The sequence below is a fragment of the Nipponia nippon genome, unplaced genomic scaffold (genome assembly GCF_047370975.1).
Source record: "Nipponia nippon isolate SJK-2023a ecotype South Korea unplaced genomic scaffold, ASM4737097v1 scaffold_9, whole genome shotgun sequence".
NCBI lineage: Eukaryota > Metazoa > Chordata > Aves > Pelecaniformes > Threskiornithidae > Nipponia > Nipponia nippon.
In genome coordinates, this window is record NW_028262413.1 from 25,035,441 (window position 1) to 25,052,127 (window position 16,687).

The 16,687-nt window shown below is 40.7% G+C and overlaps 1 protein-coding gene across 9 annotated transcripts in view; it reads right to left on the bottom strand.

Moving 5' to 3' along the window:
* Nucleotides 1-16,687, bottom strand: part of FGD3 (FYVE, RhoGEF and PH domain containing 3) — a 112,974-nt gene that overhangs the window by 78,338 nt on the left and 17,949 nt on the right. The window contains exon 1 of one of the 9 annotated variants that reach the window (XM_087744099.1): nt 8,175-8,190. The exons of 3 other annotated variants lie outside the window; for them this stretch is intronic. The gene's annotated coding sequence lies outside the window, so the exon portion shown is untranslated. Of the gene's footprint in view, nt 1-2,656; nt 2,673-3,116; nt 3,175-3,286; nt 3,452-7,741; nt 7,759-8,174; nt 8,191-16,687 lie in introns of those variants that run through there. 5 more of the 9 variants (XM_087744096.1, XM_087744094.1, XM_087744092.1 and 2 more) reach the window with 5 other exon arrangements.

Consider the following 16,687-nt stretch of genomic DNA (forward strand, 5'->3'; position numbering starts at 1 on the left):
TAACATTAAAGAGAAGGGGAAATAGGCTGTGTCACGTAGACATGCAGTTCTTCAATGGACACAATCCTACCCAGCTCTAGGTAATTCCTGTTAAACATAACTTGGAACTTCAGCCCCAGTATTATACAGAACTCAACACTTTTCCAAATGTCATGGTTTAACCCGAGCCAGCAACTAAGCACCACAGAGCCACTTGCTCACTCCCCCCATCCCACTGGGGAGAATTGGAAGGGTAAAAGTCAGAAAACTCGTGGGTTGAGATAAGAACAGTTTAATAATTGAAGTAAAATGAAATAGAATAGTAGTAGTAATATTAATAATTATAATAATACTATAATAATATACAAAGCAGGTGATACACAATACAATTGCTCCCCACCCGCCAACAATGCCCAGCCCGTTCCTGAGCAGCAATTGCTGCCCCCCGGCCAACTCTGCCCAGCTGATATACTGAGCAGGATGTCATACGGTATGGAACAGCCCTTTGGCCAGTCTGGGTCAGCTGTCCTGGCTGTGCCCCTTCCCAGCCCAGCTCCTTGTGCACCGGGCAGAGCATGGGAAGCTGAAAAGTCCTTGACTGGTGTAAGCACTACTTAGCAACAACTAAACATCAGTGTGTTATCAACATTATTCTCATACTAAATCCAAAACACAGCACTATACCAGCTACGAGGAAGAAAAAATCAACTCTATCCCAGCTGAAACCAGGACACCAAATTAAAAAAAGTCATTATATTACTCATGTGGCAGCAAGTAAAACATCAGGTTGATAGGAGTAGAGAGGAAAACCTCCGGTTCTTCACTTTCTCATGCCAAGCAGGTAGGATAATAAAACAAAGACAAAACTCACTCTCATGTTGTATTTGCTTTTCAGTTGCCTCAATACTGAAACGTGCTCACAACTCTGCCACAAGGGCAAGGAAATCGATATGTTCTCAGAAGGTGTCACAGATAGTACATTTCTCCTCCAGGTTTACATCGGATAAGGCAAAAGTGACAACTGCAATGATTTTTACTTACATTTATCCAAATTACAGTGGTTTTTTTTCCATCAAGAAGTATGATGATAACTTAGAAGTATATAATTACCCTCCTCTGCTGACGTTGAAACGTCACCCCCACAGAACAGCTACTACTACTTGTTATTCCATCAAATTCACTATAAATTACACAGATTGCTGTTAGGAGCATGAAACAAACACCTTCCCTTCCATCCTACAAACCCTGCTGAGAGGAGGCAGAAGATGGCACTACGGAGAGATCTCCAGGTAAGATGTCTACTCCCCAAAGTAAATACTCACCTCGAAGACTCCTGAGTTGGGTCGCCCCAAAAGACTAACCACAAAGTAAGCACCTGTCTAACTCCATGCGCCTGCCTGCAGCTGTGAGATTGGAGACCAGAAGCCAGATGCTGTCCCACCACCACTCCCCAACAAAGCCTCTTAACCACTGTGCTGCAGCCACTGCCTTTCTTGCACACCATCTCCAACCTCCTGAGTCTTTCGTTCCCTTTTAAACAGTGCCGGCGCTTCAGAAGAGCTTGAAGCACCCTGTATGGTCTAACCCTTGCAGGCTGGAAAAATTCGCAAGTGGTAAAGTTTAAGTGCCTCAGACCAAGAGACGAGCTGAACACAAATCGCGCTTCACCCTTGGCAGCGTGTCTTTAGTTAAAGTCCCAACGAGTGGGAAGGAACCATATCTAGTACCACATCTTGCAAAAATCTCCACCCTCTCTCCACCTGGGAGGTGCACTCAGCACCCCTTAGCACAGAAGGGTGGAAGAACTGTTTGTTTCCTGACCACAATCAGACTTTTCTCTTCCTGTCCCCGAGATCATACCAGACTCCAGCCATACCTGAACGAAGATGCTCTTACACCTTAGCTCATACATAACTTTCAGAAGTCCCCAGGCTCCACGTCGCACAGAGCAATGCCACGACAACACAGGAAGCCCCAGTACCATGCAAGAGCTCAGCAGTTTTCAGGGCTGCAATGCCAGAATCGCAGGTAGGGTAGACCCTTAAATCCTGCTGGAGGTGCTCATGTCTTTGTTTAGATCCCACCTTAGTTGTACAGCAAATTATATACATTGGACTGTGCTTAATCAAAGAAAACAACCCTGCAAGCATAATTTACTTTAAGAGCTGGTTATCATGAAAAGTCCTGTACCAACTAGAGCTGTAAGATATTCCCTCAAACGTCTCAGAGAATGCATAAGTAACAAATATTTAGAAAACAACAAAACAGAAAAGGGGTGGAGGGAAAATCTGATCCAGGTCCTCACGTTGTCATGGTGATTTCACAGCCATTATGCACTTCAGACACATTTAGAAGAAAGCTACATTTTTACCCCTCCCCAACCAAATAATGCAAGGAAGGAAAAACAAAAATCCTGCCAGTTTGTCACAAGCCAATCAAATGGCAATCCAATCCTTTGATCAGGCAGCACCCCTGAAATATTTTAATCAATACTATTACTGCACTGTGATTCATGTACTCAAGACAACATGGAAACAGACATATGCAGAAAATTAAAAATAATAATCTGCCCAATCCATTTATCATACAAGATGAGGACACTGTTTGAAATGCTTCTGATCACGCTTGTATCAGACAGGTTTCTGCTTTCAGAATATTTAAAAAAATAATTACTTACAACATCATTTCATTCTTCTCCATTTGCAGATACTGTTTGCAAGCAAGTGGTTTTCTTTTACCAACTACTACCAGTTCCACATGCTACTCTTATCACACACAGCAATCAAATAGCCTTAGCCTGTTCAAATACAATAAAATCCTCTCAACATCTACAAGCAAATGCTGCATAAATATGGATTTTAGAAAGCATGCACCATAGAGATCATAAAATCAATCCAGCTCATTACAGCGGGAAACACAGCAAACGCTTTACTACCAGCTTCTAAATTGCTCACACAGAGCACGCATTGCCAAACGCCACTAAATATCCCCACTTCTACACCAATAAAAGGCAAATGCATAATATAGTCAAAGAGCAGGCATCTGTTAAGACACCATTTTCTAAATGATACCTGAAAAAACATTAAAGACTCCATGAGAAAGCAAGATTTGCAACAGATCACAGCATGCAAGCTTACCAGTGGCTCGCCAGCACAGCCTGGCCAGCCATCTGCCCCTCTCCACCTCCCCCCCCCCGCCCTTGAAGCCGTTTCAGGAAATCGCCGCATTCACTTCACAGAAGGATAATTCTGATAACCCCCACCCTCAAAGTTAATCAATGTATGAAGCAAGACTGTTTTTTCCTTACTAAGCAACGTACGGACACTAGGTCACTTGAAGGTTGCCCGTTCTTTCCTGCTGTAGGGCCTCCCAAATAACAACTGCCCATCCAAATTCAGCCTTTTTTTTTTTTTTTATATTCATTCAAAGCTGTAGGAATACACTCAGCCCTTGACAATGCCAGCTTGCATGATGAAAGAGCAAAAGTAGTTTTGAGGCTGCAGAATGCCTTCCCCGGGTTACCATGGAAATAAATGTGGGAAGGGGAGGGGGCTTTGCTGATGGTAACGCTGCTACTCAGTGGAGATGCTTTAAAGACAGGCTGCGCGGGACTGTACACCAGGAAAAGAAAATGTGTTTTACTACTACCACTATAATTTTTCCTGCACTTACTTTCATTTTCACCAAATTAGATATAGTTGAAAAGCCTGAAACTTCTCTGAGATGCTGGGGGGACACTGTTTGAAACAAGTTTGGTGTAAGAGCCCTTCAAAGAGGAGCTGGAACTCTATTTCCATATTGGAATTTGCACACATGGGAATTAATGCTCAACTGCAATTAAAAATTGGTCAACAAGGACGAACCTGTTGCAGAGCTGAGACTGTAGCAAGGATGACCAGTTTCAGGAAGGCTTGATAAGGAGCATCAGCTTATTGTTAAAACGCAGGGTAGCATTTCTGTTACGGACAATTATCACACATAGGATGAAACAGATCACCTCGATGATTTTGCTGTCGTTTGCAGAATTGAGAAAAGCCCGTCAGCAAAAGCAGGGCGGGCAGTGCAACACACTGCTCCTCGGCTGCTCCTCTAGCGAGACCCCCGACTTCACGCCAATGCTGCGCTCCCCCTCCTTGTCTCTTGTCAGACTTCCCATTAAACGTCAACCAAAATAATCCATGGTAGGCTGAAGCCTGGCACCAAAATCCCAGAGAGGATGGCCAACACAATTTCATCATACTGATTAAATTTGATACAAATGTAATTGGTATCAATTCAAAAGCTGCTAGGTACAGTGACATTAACACAATGCTTCTGGCCAAAGCGCAATACTCACTGTCCAATACTTGCCACAAATCAACAGCAACTTCCACAGACATCACTTTACAATTAACTATGACTAATGTATTTAAATTCTGCATGCGAAAAAAGTCTCCATGTACTGTCTCCGAACACATAGGAATTGCTAAATATTTTTTAATAATAGTTATTAAATAGAGAGCACCACCGTAGCACACTAGCCAGACCTCCTGTTTCCTCAGCCTCTCCTTAGAGGATACCAAGATGCCTGCATTACACAACAGACCATTTTGGGTTTGCAAGCACGGCAGCTAAAGGCACTCCACTCCAAATTCCACCATATATTTACTTATTGTTTCCAGCGGACTTGTTCAAAAAGTTAAGCCAAGAAGAGAGAATGGAACTGAGCTGTGGGCCATGCAGAAGGACAGACACGGAGTAAAGCTGAGGTGAAGCCACCATAAGAACAGTTACAAGCCAGCTGGGCAAAGGCTGGGAAGACCTGTCAGGCTGTGGAGTCCCTCTGCAGAAAACCCAGGTGGTGGCTGCTCCCGCAGCTGCTCCAGCCAGCCCCAGCAGCAGCTGCCTTCTCCCTGGAGCTCCCTCCTCATGGTCCCAGTCCCACATGGGGGAAAGGAAGACAGCACCAGGGTCCCAGTGCCCCTAAAGAGGTGGCTGGTATCTCCAACCCACATGGGGCTCAGGGAAAACTGGTGGGAAAAATATCCTAAGCCGGGTCCCTTTCTGACTCCTCTCTCACTGCAGCGATTTCTGCCTTAGTTTTAGTTGACAATATGCAGCCTTGTGCAAAAGCCTCTTTTCTTTGAGAGAGGGAAAAAAAAAAAGTATGAAAAAATGTTTTCCCTAACAACATTTCACAGCAGGAAGATGAAGTAATATTACATTTATACATATACCATCCCTAGAAGACATAACTGCTGGTACAGGAGTGGAGAAACCCCAGAGAGAAGGTAGTCCATCTTCCTGCAAAGCAAACAGCCTGCTCCACATATTTCTACCCGTTTTCCTCCCCAGCCAAACAGGATTTCAACATTTCTTTACTAGGTCACAAATCAAAAAGCCTAATGCAAATAAAATGCAAATATTACTTAGTTTATGACATCACAATAAAAATAAGTTTTGCCGATTACATGGTACCCAGATCACGCAGACTGTAATTCTCCGTGCTTTCCTGTGATCCTACAGCTGCCCCCACCGTCACGTCTTTATAATCACTAATAGCAAAGTTTCACTTAAAGCAAAATCCCAATTCCTGTGCAAACTCACCAAAACACCATAAAACACCAACTGCTACAAACAAACAAATGGGGAAGGGCTAAAAAGGCTTAAAACTCCAAACAGCCAGAAACCAGAGTAGCCCAGCTACTGCAGCAGCCAAAAGCCAAGGAGCAGCTCTGCAGGGCTCACCTAGCCTAGTCTTACACGTTTCTGGCCTCATCCCCTGACACTGATGCCAGCTTTCCGCTGTACCCCTCTCACATCCCCAGCAGACACAGAGCAACTCATGTGTCCATTGCCCAGCTGGCAGCTGCCAGCCTGATGGTTTTGCTCACTTGTCTCCCCCTCTCTAGGGACCTGTCTATTTGGCTAGTGAATTTTGGAAAAACTGAAAGGAAAAAGAAAAAAAAAAAACCAAAACTTATTCTGGACCTCTGTACTCCTTTATCAACTTGGTCTGAAATGAGCCTGCAGTCTCAAGAACAACGAGGGACAGAGAGCACAATTGCATAAACCTCACTTCCTCAGGAAACCAGATTAAAAAGCCACACTGTCGACTACCAAGGAAGCTCAGCAAGCTCAGGGGAATTCACATGGGAGCAGCTCAGATGTATTATTCTTTTCTTTAAAAGGTAGCCTGGCAGGGAGAGACAAAGGTAACAACTGAGGCACAGTAGAAGGCCAAGAAATTGCAGGAATAGCATATATTGATTATCAAAAGTCAAAGAATATATATATTTTTGTCTGTATTAAAAAAATCACACGTATCCAGGTATGTCTGGGAAGGATAGCCAAGGGGTTTTTTCAAAGGCTCCCTGAACAAATAAAAAAGCATTACTGTTTCAGACTTTCTAACAGCTAAATAGCAAAAGACTCTTACCAGCCTACATTCCTGTGATTAAGTGGCTAATACCACTGTGCTCGAGGAAGTAACATACATATCATACCATGTTTCCTAGTAACAAGGCAAGATATCAGATGTGCAAGGCTTAGGGAAAAAAACCAGACTTTAGTCTTTTACTGAGAAAGACTAAATGGAACAAAAATGACAAGTGAATGGCTATTTATTACTATGTGATCCTCCTGTAATCTTCTTGAAGCTTTTTATTAGAACTGTTCACACTCAAAGAAATTAAGAATTAATCTCTTGGTTGCTGGTAGCTTTTAGATTATTGATAACCTCTTGCTGAAAGAAGAAAATAGATATAATTTAAAAAAAAAAAAAGAGGCCATTGTTAAGGATAAACTAACACTTCAAATAATGTACAGAGCAAAACAGTGAACAAGGAGATACCTGGTATTTGTTTACCCTTTAATATTCTGACAACTACATTCACTTGTGAATGAAGCAAAGGAAAACACTGTCAGCTTGTCTAACTGCAACACTACGTATCTGATGCAGACACTTGAATTGCTGTGTAGTTGCATGCAGCAAAAAATCACCAAGAACCCTAGAAGATGCAATGAATCACTCAAGCCATATGGTAATGCTATGCAAAAGAGCCTTTTTTTTTTTTTGAAGGGAGTAATAACTTTTAAATAACCAACAAAAAATTTGCAATTATTAATTTGTCTGAGAGCTATGCAAGCGCACCCTGTGTGCTTCCCAAGTAAAACAACTAGAAGTGAAATGGTACACCACACGTCATGAAAATGGAGATTTACAGAAGCATCCGTTATATCTGGGGACAGTCTGTGGTTTGCAATATATATTTTTACAATTTTCTCCTGCACAGAACTGACTGTGTGGGCAGACAGAAAACTCAGGATGCTTTTTATGAGCCATACAGGTTTTCTACATATTCTAACCTAGTCCAAGTCACTAGAAAAGAAGCTGAAGTGATTTTTCAAAAGATGACTTTTCACAACCCTCCTTTAGTTTTCAGCATTTGAAAACCCATCTCTGCTAATGGCCAGCATCTCCTTCTCATACAACAGCAGAAAAATTCCTCATATGCACTAACAAGGCTTCCAGATGGTACCCTAAAAACTAAGACTAGTTTAAAATGTCAAGCAATATTTTTTTTATGAAACAGTGTTTATCAATTATTTTTCTTCCCACTGAATCTGCAATTACTACAAGGGCATTGCAACTTTAAAGCATGATCGTTCCAATCCACTTTGAGTTTCCTTGGTGGCATTAAGCCAGCAATGGGGTTTTATCACTGTTCAGTTGAAAGATAAATTTTTGAAAACCAAATAAATTTTGAGAAGATGGAACTACCTTTGCTGTCAGTCACCTCTGCTGCCAAAATACATTCCTTTGAGAACTCAGCATCTTTGGTTTTTTAGTCTTAAACAAACTAAACCAGAAAATTTTGCCCTGGTCATATGGCTTTCTGCAACTTATTTTAGACACTTCCCCTTAAGATCCTGCAGGAAAAAGAGAGAAGTTTAAATCACTTGTAGGGTATAACTGGTGTCAAAAGGTTAAACACTCAAATAACTTCAGCTACTTAAGTTTGCTAATTTTTCTTCTAAAATTAAAAAGCTTTATTCAGCAATAAAACTAGATGAATGGGTCTTTATATAAGAGATGTTTGATACACCCACTTCATCGCACTTGTTCAGTTAAGTGTATTAAATTTCATTGAACTAGTAAACATTATTATTGTTATTGTTATTATTAACAGCTTACAGGCAGTGTTGATAATTACCTGAAGCAGCAAATACTTATGACAGACTTTAAACCTCGGGCTGCATGTCGCCGGAGTGCTCCATGCCAGAAACCATGTCAGGGAGCATAAGGAGAAAACCAAGAACAGAGCCAGTCAGAGTGGGGAAAGGGGTGCATGGTTAGTCCTGGAAGTACAATTAAATGAAATCTATCAGAAACAAATATGAAAGGTGTGAAGTGCCTTTTTCCATTCTCATTTTATTTCCATGGTCAGCATATGCTTTGAAAGTAAGTAGAACTTACTTGTATGAAGTCACTGATGTGAGCTTTGTAATTTCTTCTAAAACATTTAGAAAAGAGGAACAAAACTGGAAAGAAGAAACAATAAAATATGACGTGCATATTTATTCACAGTTGACTTTGCAATTTCCAATTTAGTTTTTATCAGGACAAAAACCCATGGACTCATTTCCTCCAGTTTCTAGCAAAACTTATTATTAAAACACAGAGTTTTAAATAGACCATAAAAAACAAAGATAGCCTTTGTACAACGGGAACCACAGTTGTGTACTTTGAATGGTGCACGATACTGAACAGCTTTAGCAAGAGTATGAGCCAGGCCAATTCTTTTTAAATTTTTATATATATAATACTTAATTTTACATATATAAACACATGTGCACATATATTATATATCTGTGTATCTGTATCTTGACAATCATTCCCTTTAATAACTACAAACTTACAAACAGGGAATTTGCTGCTGTTACAGTAATTTTTCATGATTAATTTTATGCATTGTCACTTTAAGACCAATAGGAATAAAAAATTATTCACGAATAACACATCAATGAGGAATTTTATTCCAAAAACTCCAATCTCTGCTGCTATAGCAGACAGTGCAAGAGAGCAGGACACTGTTAGTGCTCAGGTCCATGAAGCTCTGAAACCATTCTGGTACTAGAAAAAAGTACAGCAGTAAAGACAGGCTGAAAAATGCTCACGTTTACTTATTTTGCCAAATAAGAAGTGGGGCACTTAATCCATAGATCCTTCCCAAACAGCTCATGGGGCAAACTGCAAGCAGACACCTTCATTAGAGGCTGCATCTTCTAAAGCTACTTTTACTCATCCTCCTTCCAAATCCCAGACACAGTCAGTCCTGCAGGATCTCACAGGTGTATTATCCTCCCCACACAAAAAAAAAAAAAGAAAAAAAAAAAAAGAAAAACCCAACAACAACAACACAGAGGTGGTCTCCCCTGAGCATCCCCTCCAGTGCACTGGTGGATGGTTACAGTCTCCTCCACACAGCACTGAAGCTGGACGCAGCATTTGGATGTGCAGGAAGGTGTGGGGAGGGGAAGGAAGGGAAGGGGAAGTGAAGAGAATGACTCTCTGCAATTAGCTGTATATGTGTATATGTATGATGCAGGTAACCTGTCATCTGCATTTCTGTGGATTTCACAAGTTTTTGGGAAGATCTGGGACATGGAAAGCCAGCCCTTGCTCTTAGTGAGAGCACGTTGATAGCAGCTTGTTTGACCAGTGTCTAGTTTTAATTTTATTATTACCACAAAAGCACTTAACAATCCCAAAGGAAAGCAGAGCCCAGTGAGATAGGCACTGTACAAATACTTACTAAAAACAGTCTTTGTTCACAGTCCAAACAAAGAATGCTTGAAAATGAAAGAAAAGAGAAAAAGGGGGGGCGGGGGGGGGGGGGGGGGAAGGAAAGTGTTGCCAAGGCTTCACAGCAGGAACAGAACTGGAGCATGGACTCCTGGCCAGTGGTCGTCCTACCCGGCTCCCGTGATAGGGCTGCCTCCCCCTCCGGCACTACTGAGCTGGTAGTATAGTTTCAGGAAAAAAAAAAAAAAAAAAAGTAAATGGGAGCCTTTGTTTTCCTACTCCACAAAGTAAATAAATGAAGTACACGTATTCTTGATGCACACAACTCCTCACGGGCACATGGGAGAGGCAGGGAAATTCTTGCGGGAATCCCCTGCTAAAACACTGGCAGAACATCACTGGCACTACAGAAAGCAAATCCGTACATTAGTCATGGTCCAATGCAAACAGAATATGTGATTCTGCACAAAAAAAAAAAAAACAAAACACCAAAACGTGAAGGAGCATGCAGAGAATAGACACTGTGCAAAGAAGTTAGTACCATAATAGCATTTCATGCAAGAAGTAGTAAAAAGAACACAGTATTCTACCATACAGATTAATTTGCACTGAGGAGTAAGCATGTTTGCAAAGAAATCGTTTCCTTAAAAGATTTAAATTAGTGTTTCCAAGCAAAACTTCAAGTCTTTCAAAGAACATGCTTCCTCTCCATGCAACACTGAAGCAGGGTCATTCCACAGCTGCCATTACAAGGTTTAATGCTTGAAAGGTCTTGTCCTCCACAAGTAGAAGAGCATCGGATTTACTTTCACAACTCTATTAAAAATTGCTTTTAAAGGTATACTTTGGCATATGGCAAGAGGCAGGTGAGCTCCCACATAGGTTTATATCAAAGTAATATTATACAAAACAGAAACCATATTTTTATAAGGACCTATATGTAAATATCGGATGCTCTAAACAAGGACCGATTCTCATCCACGTGCCAAAATACAGCAGTCTTAGTCAAAGACATTGAAAAGTTTAATTGAATTAATTTAATTTAATTAACAGCTATTTTTCACAAGGTGACAGAACCCTGCAATAGGAGAGTCTTCCGCTCTGCGCTGGTTTCAGGCTCGGCGCGACGATCTCCCACTGGGGCAGGGAGAACATTACACTGCTTTCCTCTAATGAAATACCGAACTGGACCCTCAGGTCTTCTGCTTTCTCTTACTCTGTTTTCAAATTGATTCAGAAACAACAAAAATGGTGTGAGACAAATTACTCTGCGGAAATTTGCACAGTAACAAAGAGACCACGATTATATTAGCAATTTTAGTATGGACTATTACTCCTGATTTATTAAAAAAGTCTTTGCATTCAAAGCGTTATTCTTCAGCTTTTGCAATTATCTGTACACGAGTATGCTTTCATATAAAACAAAGCAAAGGTCTTTTTTAAATTTTCCACTTCATTTTATCCTGTGCTGAAAAGAGAAAGGTTAAAATTCACTCAATTGCTCATTTCTCTACCAGGCTTAGGAGGTACAAATGACCTAGTTTCCTTGCCAGGAACCAGCAGCAGCACACTTGCCTGGCATGGCAAATCAGTGCATCTTGCTACACCAAGGGAAAAGTTAAAACTGTATTGATACAAATTTTTAAAAAAACCCAAAAACATCTGGGAATTCCTATTAATTTCTGTATTGTATCGATCAAAAATCAGTGCTTGTACAAAGATCTGTAAAATTACAATCAACTCAAGCCTGTAGTTTCTAGAGGCTTCATCTTGGATTCTGGAATGTGTTCAATCATAATTAATCAGGCTTAATGATAATCTTATTATACAAAAGACTTTAAAAAAAAAATCCCAAAGCACTGTATGAAGAAGCATTTCTATTGACATGGAATAATATATCAATGACAGAAATTCAATCACCTCCCAGCTGAGATTTAGCAGGTTTTTGCTTAAGGTAACCAGACAAAAGAAATACAAATCAACGAACTGAATTCTTTGATTTTTGCCAGCTGCTATTTTGCAGCATCCTTATGGGGTGCCGAGCATGGCTATTCGGAGGAGCACTGCTCCATGACCAGATCCTGACCTGAGATGCTTTGGACCCAGAACAAGCTCAGTATTTGCAGGAGAAGGATTTACTTTTGTTCTCTTATTTTTCAAATAGCCGTGAAACTACATCCTGGCTTGAGGAATAAAGTTACCAGGCCCTCTTGTCTTGCACTAACTTGCCTATTTTATGGCACCCAGGGCTTCTATTTTGAATGTTGTTCTTTTAAGCACCTTCTCTTGCATGGGTTTAAACGTCTGGCACAAGACAGTCAAAAGAGTTCTTTGTTCTAGCTTGCTGCCAAGAGGCTTGGATTTGGGCTGGTTATCATTTGTTCTGTCCATCCTAATGACATGCTTTAGACAAACATTTGGCAATGCATTTTTTGCTCAAGAAATCCATTTTCTCGAAGAAATATCTTTCCATATTGCTAAATAAAGATGAAAAAAGAGGATCACTGTATGGGAAAGGTGGAAAACTACTGTACCGTTCGCAAAACAAAATGGAACTTGGACCTGTTGGACTACAGGAAGAAAAAAGAAAAGATAAAAAAAAAAAAGTAGGGCACAAGTGAAGCAAGGAAAGGCAAAACACCATATCCAAGAAATACCCAGGTTTCCCACAGTGAGAAAATGTGTGTGCTGTGGAGTCAAACAAATTACCCATGCCCCCGGGTTATTTCCAACAGTACTAAACCAGAGCTTCACTGAAACACCTTGTGACTGCTGTCTCGCTGTACTCTTCTCCAACCTGTAAAACACGATTTTCTGCACAAATAAGCTCAAGCTTGTATTAAGCTAAATATTTTGTTGCCCTTGGAACTTTACAGCCTTCTGCCTGCCTTCAGGATCTGTTCAGATCCTCTTTAATCAAAAACAAAATTAAGTTTTATGCATTATCTTTTATCCCCTTCAGTAGTACACCTTAAGAAGATTCTGGATCTTTTTTCTTTTAAATGAAACAAGGTGCTTTTATTTTAAGAAGGACAAGGGACTTTCTTAACTCTTGCAGTAAGCCTTACACAGTGGACAGAACCCCAGGATTGCTGTTACTGGTCCCACAAACACATCACGATGTGGCTCCTCTGGAGCCCTGCAAATACCCAGTAACTGCATCTCAGGCAGCAACAATCTGCTGTAATTTATTAAGTTGGGCTTCAACAGATGTTTAATCAGGGCTGAGGTTTATAATCAATAAATTTGTCATGCTCGCTTAGCTTTGCTTCTAATTAGGGATGCATAAAGTCCCATCGCCTAATTTCAAGCCTCCTTTGAACACACAGTTTAAAAGTTTGGCTTGTCTGAGAACTATTGCTTTATGTTTTTGGTACAATTCTTTTATGGGGTTTTGAGACAAAACTGAAGCAAGTAACAAAAAGAGTTGACCATAAGCAATACAAGAAAAGAAAAGGGAAAAAAAATAGTGAAAGTGAAAAACAAAGGATTTGGATAACAGATGGAAAGGGAAGAGGGAGGGGAGCAGGGAACGTGACAAATGCATACCATGGCCTGTAAACTATTTCATCCCAGCTTAGCTTTTGTGCGATCAGATGTGGAATTCCTCTATTTCAATATACTGCCCAGGTATGAGGGGTGGAGGAAGCAAAAGGGGAAGAGAGGGGAGAATGTGTTTTTAATCTGTGCACAGGATAAAAAACAAAGGGAAGCTCAGATTTAAATTGCAAAGGGTACCAATTATTGAATCAAATTTTGCCAACCCTCCAAACACAAACTTTAATGTTCCTCCTGACGTTTAAGAGCTTTCCAAGCTGTGTTTAGGGCTGTCCACCTCTCATCTAAATGGAGGTACCCTGAGAGTCAGGTCTTGTAGCATCTCACCCAGACAGACCACAGAAGTTTACAAGTGACAAGTTCTTAACCATATTTCCAAATTGATCCCAGACCGACCCTTTGACTGAATTAGACAACATTTGAACTTCTGCCTGGGCTAAAGACAATGTATATCACCTGAAACATACAGAATTGTAGACTTGCAAAAGTCAGCTTAAATCCTACAACCATAAATAAAATATTGTTCATTTACATTGAACACTACAAACCTGGGCCTTTGCTAAAGGAATTACTAGGCTGACAGACAATGCTGCTACCCATGCACGCCTGCCTTCAGCTCCAGCAGCTCTTAATCCAGCTCTGAGAAGCAGCTCTCCAGAAGACACCCATCCTGCCACTCCAGTCTGCTCTCAGGAGATGAGGGCAGCTCTACATGTCCAGTCTTTCCCCCCCTCCTTTTTTTTTTTCCCCTACAATCATTTAGAAAGAAACCTATCACTAGGCCAGGTCAATATCCATGAGCAATCCTCCAAGCCTTCTCTGTATTCTCTTCAACTTAAGGAAGAAAAAAACCAAACAAACAAAAAAACTAGTGGAAACCTACAGGATGGGCCACATTGCATAAATCTGCAGCTACTTAAAATTAGCAGTCGTGAACAGAGAAGCAACCCAATCTTTCCAACTGTGCAGACTGAACTAAATTCCTGAGCAAAGGTCCACTAATGAAAATGACCCATCCTCAATTTTCCCAAGATTAATGTTGGGACAGATTTCAAACACAGGTAGACTTGCCAACATATATACTGCAATATCAGTAACTGATCATGGATTTTATCAGGGGAACTCAGTCATTATATCAAGAATGTGCATAAATCCATGAGCTACACACACACACATCTATAAGCAGAATAGTTGCAAGACTTATTTTAAACATCTGCTAAGCAGATGATTCCCAGGTCTTCAGTAAGAAATATCATTCCCCTTCACTTCTCCTGTTCTGCAGATTTTTTGCCCTTTACTAGTTGTCCAGAGAGAGAGCAATAGGTTACATTGCATTAAAACAGACAAGGTAGACTAGGTTTATCAGGATGCGTTTGTTTTTGTTTGGTTGGTTCTTAATTAATTTTTTACTAAGAAATAAAATAAACAAAAATACTGGCACTGAATTTGAGATTTCAAAATTTCCCCATAAACCGCTAAGTTCTTCAGACTTTACACTGGTCATCAGAAAAGGTAATTTCAAAGGGCAAAATACAGCAGAGAGTGCTCAGGATTGCAAGGACATCCCACTGTTTACAATCTCCCAGCTCCAGCAGTGAAGCCAGCAGCTGGGGCAGGCCTAGGGTCCACAGATACCTCCACGGGTGCTGCCACCACCCCTTCGCCTGCATCTTGGATGCTGAGTATGTTTAAGTGCAAAGTGTTTTGGAGGAATTATATCAGGTGCCATGATTTGGTATTTTCCAACCAGGCAAAAAAAAACCCAAAACCAAACAAACCATCAGGAAATGCCCAATTATCACTTCAGTCAATCCAGTACAATTCCGAAATCCTGGGACTGTACCCCAACATGTCAGAGTGAAAATGCCTCTGTTAAATGTCTGTGCACACTGTGGCTCCTTTAATCATCACGAATTGCATTAAGAGAACAAGTCTTATAGGAGCAGCTGAGGGAGCTGGGGTTGTTTAGCCTGGCGAAAAGGAGGCTGAGGGGAGACCTTATCGCTCTCTACAACTGCCTGAAAGGAGGTTGTAACGAGGTGGGGGTCGGTCTCTTCTCCTACGTAACAAGCAATAGGACGAGAGGAAACGGCCTCAAGTTGCACCAGGGGAAGTTTAGGTTGGATATTAGGAAAAAGTGCTTCACCGAAAGGGTAGTCAGGCACTGGAACAGGCTGCCCGGGAAAGTGGTTGAGTCCCCACCTCTGGAGGTATTCAAAAAGAGGGGTAGGTATGGTGCTTAGGGACATGGTTTATTGGTGGACTTGGCGGTGCTAGGTTAATGGTTGGACTCAATGATCTTAAGGGTCCTTTCCAACCTAAATGATTCTGTCATTCTAAGAGTAAGAGAAACAAGAAAGTCCAGTGTCTTGGAGAAAGTCACTTGAACCACTAATGCCAGGTCACAGCCACATAAAGCAAAAATGCTTCCTGGGACCAAGGGCCTCAAAGCAGACACTTTGCTGAGCAATGCAAACCAGCTGCTTAATAAATAAAAAAGGAAATACAAATAAGGTACCTTGGAAAACAAGTAAGGCAAAGACATGGATTTGTTTTCCACTGGGAGAAGAAACATAGCTCATGTGCTAGCTACTTAAGTTGTATTATTTCAAAGATAGTATCAATAAAATGTTAGATTAATCTTAAAGCTTTTGATTGAAAACACCAATGAGGCACGTTACTTCCAAAATAGTTTTTTAAAAATAATATATATTATTATTATAATATTATTATAATATAATAATATTAATTATTATTGCCTAAGCTTATATTGCTTAGGCACAGTACCTTAGTAATGTGTTCAGCAGAGGGTAAAGAAAAAGACATGAAGAGAGCAAAACCTGCAACAAAATAAGTTACTTTGGCAGGAGAGGGATTATTTCATATAAAATTATACATTTTACTCACAAACCAGCTACCGACCCTTTTTACACATATATAAGCCTCCTAAATACTACACAGCGTGAACTGGAACAGCTAAATGCGACCCATCTCGTACTTCCCTTTCTCTAATTATGAATTGCTTCTTAGGATGAAGGGCAGTGAGAAACTGTTACACGTGTACAAAAGTATTGCTGAGATAAAAACGGTATGACCGCAAAGCTGCAGATGTACATGCCAGCAGGATCTGTCGCAAAGGGACTGAGTCCCCCCTCTCTCATCACTTGTGAGCATTCTGGTGCTCACCCCAAGTTCGGTATGTGATGGTGTGAGTCCACGTTGATAAAAAACATCACCCAGAACCCTTTACAACATATTATTTTCTTGACTTAAGAAAAGAAATATTACTTATTACTTAAAGAAATATTACAGCAAAATTTTCTGGCTCATTTGTCTACTCTGTTTTCTGTACACACAAAAATA